Below are 6516 nucleotides of genomic sequence, written 5' to 3'. Positions count from 1 at the left end.
ACTGCCACGTGCGGTTTCGCTTTTTTTTTAATCATGAAAAGTTTTTTTTGTTTTCTATCTATTTTTCCAGACCTTTAAAGGGAACCTATCATCAGCACTTGGCCTCTTAAAGGAAACCTACCACTTTAAAAATGCCAATTATAACCCACAAATACCTTGCACCAGCTCAGGGTGCCGGAGCATATCATTACTATTCGCAGAAACCGCCGTATTCCGTTTAAAACTGTTTTATTTTTTATATTACAACCCCCCTTCGGCGCACCACAATATGTGCTCGGCGCACCATGTGTGCAACTGTGCATGCACCTGATTAGGAGGTGCCGGTGACGTCACCCAGCTCTCGGGCACGCTTGTGCCTGCGCAACTTCAAATTTTTATCCTGGCTGGCTTCGCACCCGAGGTTGCGCAGGTGTGAGTCTGCTCAGTGACATCACCAGCTCTCTGGCACTTCCTAATAAGGTGCACGCACGGTCGCGCGCATGCGTTTTCCGAATGTGCGCAATTAAAAACGTACAAAAACACATGCATCCAAACCAAAGTCCAACCCTTGGGACTACACAGAGTATTCTGTCATGGTGCAAGGTAAGTTATAACACACAATTATATTGTAATGCAAATGCTTAGAGAAAACAGAAAGACATATGTGCTCTGCAGGTGTCATGGGCTTCTGCAACCTGTCTTCAGTGAAAATGAGCTCCCTGGTGACAGGTTCCCTTCCTCCAGGCCACACCGCCAGCAAGTTGGGTCAGCTTCAGGAATTATGGAATGAAGCTTAGTTTGGACCAGATACCACCTGGACAACAACTTATAATTGCCTTCTTGGAAAAGGAACTGATAGAGGACTTAAAAGTGAGAGTAAAGAGCCGTTCTCTCTGCTGAATATTGTAAATAATGGAAAAGTTGTGTCGGAGGGGAGCGGCACCTGAACATAGGTCTTCAAAGCGTGTCAAGTCTACGTCAACGGTGGTGAGCCTTAGGGCTGTTTCACACGTACTTGTGCAGCCCGTGTAAATATGGCGTATGGTGGCGCGATCCCACGGGGTGCACACAGTACACTATAGAAATGTACTGCAGGAATGTTCCCTCTGACAGCCGAGCAGCTTTGCCGGAACTAGAATGGTTAATAAATGGCTAGTGTAGATTTTCGTCCGGCAGAGGGAATGTCCTTGCATTATATTTCTATACAATGCAAAGACTCCCTTCGTTTGCTTTGTGTGCAGCCTGTGGGATCGTGCCACCATACAGCAACTTTACACGGACTGCACACACGGACCCCCACACACACACAATATTATTTGTTACTTAATGCCCCCCCATCTCTTCCTCACATTGAATGCCCCCAGTCCCTTGTCACATTGTGGCTCTTTCATATTGTGCCCAACTCTCCCTCATATTTTGCCCCCCCCCCCCTAACATTCTGGCCCCCTAACATCGTGCCCCCAGATCCCCCCTTCCATCCAGAGGATGCCGATAGAGGTGATGTACCAGGACATCTGGGAATGTCCAGCCGGATCCAGATTAATTAAATGCCCAGCAGCCTCCCCTCACTAATGAAATGCAATATGGAATTCCACATTATTGAGGGGAGGCTGCTGGGCATTTTATCAGTGGGAGAAAATAGCAGAATGCAGAAATATTTACCAAGCAGGAATTCCACAGGGCATTTCTTTGGTGAGCGGAGGCTGCTGGGCATTTCATTGGGGAGCAGAGGCTGCTGGGCATTTCATTGGGGAGCGGAGGCTGCTGGGCATTTCATTAGAGGGGGGAGGCTGTGACCAATGCATTTTCCACCCTCGGCTTCTATTTATATACTTTTTTTCAGTAAAATTATGTTCCTCGGGTTATATTCAGCTAGGCTTATACTCGGGTATATAGGGTACATTAAATTTTATTCTCTCCTCCTATCTGGATCTTTCAAGGAAGAAAGAATTGAGAGTCTCTCCACATGGTCTAAAGCAGAGGTCCCCAACCTTTTTTGCACCAGGGACCGGCTTTAAGCTAGACCAGTTTTCCATGGCCCGGTGGGGGCGGGGCTTTGGTCATATGGGGTGGGGTTATGGAGGGGTGGAGCTTATAATATAAGATATCAGGGAGTGTCCGGACCAGATCCATCATATCGGTTTGGTGTAAAAATAAAGCAATGCAAAATGCATACAGCGTATCACCATGTACTATAAAATGCATACAGCGTATCGCCATGTAGTATAAAATGTATACAGCGTATCGCCATGTAGTATAAAATGCATACAGCGTATCACCATGTAGTATAAAATGCATACAGCGTATCACCATGTAGTATAAAATGCATACAGCGTATCACCATGTAGTATAAAATGCATACAGCGTATCGCCATGTAGTATAAAATGCATACAGCGTATCGCCATGTAGTATAAAATGCATACAGCGTATCGCCATGTAGTATAAAATGCATACAGCGTATCGCCATGTAGTATAAAATGTATACAGCGTATCACCATGTAGTATAAAATGCATACAGCGTATCACCATGTAGTATAAAATGCATACAGAATACCGCCATGTAGCATAAAATGCATACAGAATATCGCCATGTAGTATAAAATGTATACAGCGTATCGCCATGTAGTATAAAATGCATACAGAATACCGCCATGTAGTATAAAATGCACACAGCATGCCACCAAGTATTGTAAATAAGTTACAACGTACCGCCAAGTAGTATAAAATGCATACCGAGTACATGGCCCTGATAAATATCACAAATATCACAAATGCTGCATATACATACAGCATATATACACCTAAACAAACAGTAGATACAGCATATACACATATACACATACATATATACACACACACATATACATATATACAAACACACATATATACACACACATATTACATATATTTACACATATATACACATATTACACATATTAAACATATATATGCAAAGATAAAGTAAACTTACCTATTGTGTTCTTGGAAATTTCGGTGCCTTGTCCTGCAGCGGTGGTGGCGCGGTGAGGTAGCCGGGAGCGAGTAGGTCGTGAGAGCCGGGAGGCTAGGGAGCCTGGAGCTGCAGGGGGAGCAGGGAGCCGGGAGCCTGGAGGGGGGGACGTTAGCGGAGCCGGGTTGAGACGGGAGTGGAAGGGGAGCCGGGAGCGGAGAGCCGGAAGCGGGTAGGCCAAGAGCCGAGAACCGGGAGCGTAGAGCCGAGATCGGAGGAAGCAGTAGTCGAGCGTGGAGCTTGAGCAGGGGCAGGGAGCCGAGAGCCTGAAGGGGGGGCATTAGCAGAGACAGGTTGAGACGGGAGTGGAGAGCCGGGAGCGGGGGACGGAGAGCCGGGAACCGGAGGGAGCGGAGAGCCGGGAACCGGAGGGAGCGGAGAGCCGGGGGCGGAGAGACGGGAGCAGGGAGGACGTTAGCGGAGGGAGCGGGAAAGGAGACTGGAGCTTGAGCGGGGGCAGGGGGAGCCGGGAGCCGAGAGCCTGGAGGGGGGGGGAGCTCCGTGCCGGCAGGGTCTTGGGGCCGTTGTAAGGTGCCGGCGGCGTCGGGGCGCAAGGTGCTGGACTTAGGGCTGCAACATGGTCCCGTCAGGTGCGGGAGCTCAGTGCTGGCCGGTGCCGCCCCTCCGCGGACCGGCTGATGAACTCCAACGGCCCGGTCCTGGTCCGCGGACCGGCGGTTGGGGACCTCTGGTCTAAAGGACCTGACAACAGGTAGGTAACTTTCAAAAGTGGAGCAGCACGGGTCAGTATCTCACTCAAAAAAGATTTTTTTTTTTAACATTTTTATTTATGCATTTTTAAGTTTTAATAACAATACACTTAAACAAAATAACAAGACAGCTGACCACAGTGTGTTATTTTCCAAATGTGCACAGTGATATGAGTAAACAAAAGTATATATCAATGGGTACAGCATATTGACAAATATAGAATTAACATATCAGATAGTCTGGGCCGGAGTAATTGTGATCAGTCCTAACAATTAAAACAGAGAATACATAGACACAAGACATTCACTCATACACACAACCATAACACCATACACAATCTCCTATACAGGCGGTCCCCTACTTAAGGACACCCGACTTACAGACAACCCATAGTTACAGACAGACCCCTCTGCCCACTGTGACCTCTGGTGAAGCTCTCCGAATGCTTTACTATAGTCCCAGACTGCAATGATCAGCTGTAAGGTGTCTGTAATGAAGCTTTATTGATAATCCTTGGCCCCATTACAGCAAAAAATTTTGAAACTCCAATTGTCACTGAGGCAAAAAAAAAAATTGTCGAGAATTTCAATGATAAAATATACAATTTCGACTTACATACAAATTCAACTTAAGAACAAACCTCCAGACCCTATCTTGTACGTAACCTGGGGACTGCCTGTACTGTATTATGAAATCAAATCACTGCCAGAATATTTAAAGGGCGGTATTAGGATTCTCACAGCATTTGAACCAGATGAGATCAAACTTTTAGGGACATTTACTATTGACATACACCGAGCAATAATGAGGGATGGTACTATTAATCTTTCCAGGACATTTATTACTACTTTCTGAGCATAGTATAGGGCAGTGATGGCGAACCTTTTCGCGGCCTAGTGCCCAAACTGCAACCCAAAACCCCCCTTATTTATTGCGAGGTGCCAACCAAAAATGAAAGCAGTAACTTATTTCTCCCTGTTTTTCATCAACTTTCGGTCATATTGGCCTCCTGAAGACAAGATGGAAAATTTGCATAATTTTATCTTCTTTCCAGTTTCCCTCTGTACACAGAGAATCGTAGGGCAGCAGAAGGTCCTCCAAAAATAATTCGGCCGCGTCTACTTATCCTCCCTCTTCCTACAGTCCCAAGTAGAGAAGCAGGTATCACTTTAGAATATGACTGAAAGCAGAATCTTTTAAGTTGCTTGGAACTGCAGGAAGATTCTTTGAGTCCTGTCTGGTGTGCTGGGGCGATGGCCCGGGTGCTCACAGAAAGGGCTCTGAGTGCCGCCTCTGGCACCCGTGCCGTAGGTTCGCCACCACTGGTATAGGGTATACCGGAAGAAGATCTCATCATAGTGGCCATTAATTGTTTCATTTATAACTCCCAGGTGACATACCATGGGGGACATTAAGCCTGGGAAGTCAAAGTGTGTATTTAGGAATTCCAGGACATCTGACCAGAAAGCAGCGATCTTTGGGCAGGCCCATACGCAATGCTGGAAGGACCCAGTGTCAGCCTGGCAACGGAAGCATAAGTCTTTAGGCGTAAGCCACATGCGAAACAATCTTGCAGGAATGAAATATACCCAATGTAGAAATTTGGACTATTAGAAAATCCCTTGCACTCACCACAGAATCAAAGTAAGAGAGTTCGACCTCCCTCCATTCAGGTCAGGTCAGGGATATCACTCCTCCAGCATTCAAAAGCTTTATCAAAGGGTCTGTTGCCCTCTGCTTGCAAGAGACCGTAGATCCGTCTTAGGGAGATCCTCAGTGCCCAACAAGGTTTCCAATTTGGAGAAGTTAGTTATCAGACTAGTGGAGTCAAACTGAGTCCTAAAAGCATGGCACAACTGTGTGTAGTGAAAGGAGGCTATGGCGGGCAGGGCATGCCTGTTCCGTAGCTCTGTAAAGGAAAGCAATTGACCTAAAAACTTTGCCCCAGCTGATCATCACATTGTCCACCCTGGGAGGGAGATGAAGTGGGCGAGCCATGGGTTTAGCCAGAGAGGGGTCCTAAGCGAGAAAGAAGAGGAGCCAGCCTTCCCAACCAGCATCTGGGCTCTTTGCCAACACACCGCTATAGTCCGAATAGGAAGCAGGATTTTTAGGGGGGGTTTGTATCGGAATAGTAGGTTTGTTAGAGCTTCGTATGATGCCGTCATAGCCCTATTCTGCCCCATCACTATTGAAACTATATAAGAGTCTTGCCCAACCCTCTTAGTTTGCTGCCTATAGAGTTTTTCTTGTTAGCTACATGTTTTCCTGCACTACAGAGACTACTCTGCCATTTTTGTGATTTTGTACTTCCTTTGCTCTCTCTGTTATGACCTGGCTCTGAGCACCATTCTTATCTATTTGTACTGTTTTGTCTTGTCTACGTGTTTTGCACTTTGGCATAGGAAAGGATTTTTGATCAATTACTGGCCTCCGCCTATGGTAGTTTCAAGTAAGTATCAAGAGCGAGATTGCTGGGTTCATTATTAGGGCTCTGTGTCTTTTCTGCGTTCCTATACATGGTTCCCTCATTACAGGACTCCTCCTTTATTAGTCAGAATAAACATGTTTTAGGAGTTTTTCTGCTACAAAAAGGTTGAATATCACCAGTTTAGACAAAAGATCCTATGACACTTAAAAGGAGTCTGCCCATGAAAAAAGTTATTAGATCTTTATCTCAAGTGATGGTAACATGATATGGATAACTTAACCCCTTACTATGTAATTTTACTCAGTTTTATAGCTGCTTTTGCTCTTATCACTGCATCAGATGCGCAGTGTTAGATTCAGCAGTGTGGGCAGGCACTAGTTGAGC

The sequence above is a fragment of the Engystomops pustulosus genome, chromosome 11, assembly GCF_040894005.1.
Source record: "Engystomops pustulosus chromosome 11, aEngPut4.maternal, whole genome shotgun sequence".
In the NCBI taxonomy this organism is placed as follows: domain Eukaryota; kingdom Metazoa; phylum Chordata; class Amphibia; order Anura; family Leptodactylidae; genus Engystomops; species Engystomops pustulosus.
This window is presented reverse-complemented; position numbering follows the sequence as displayed.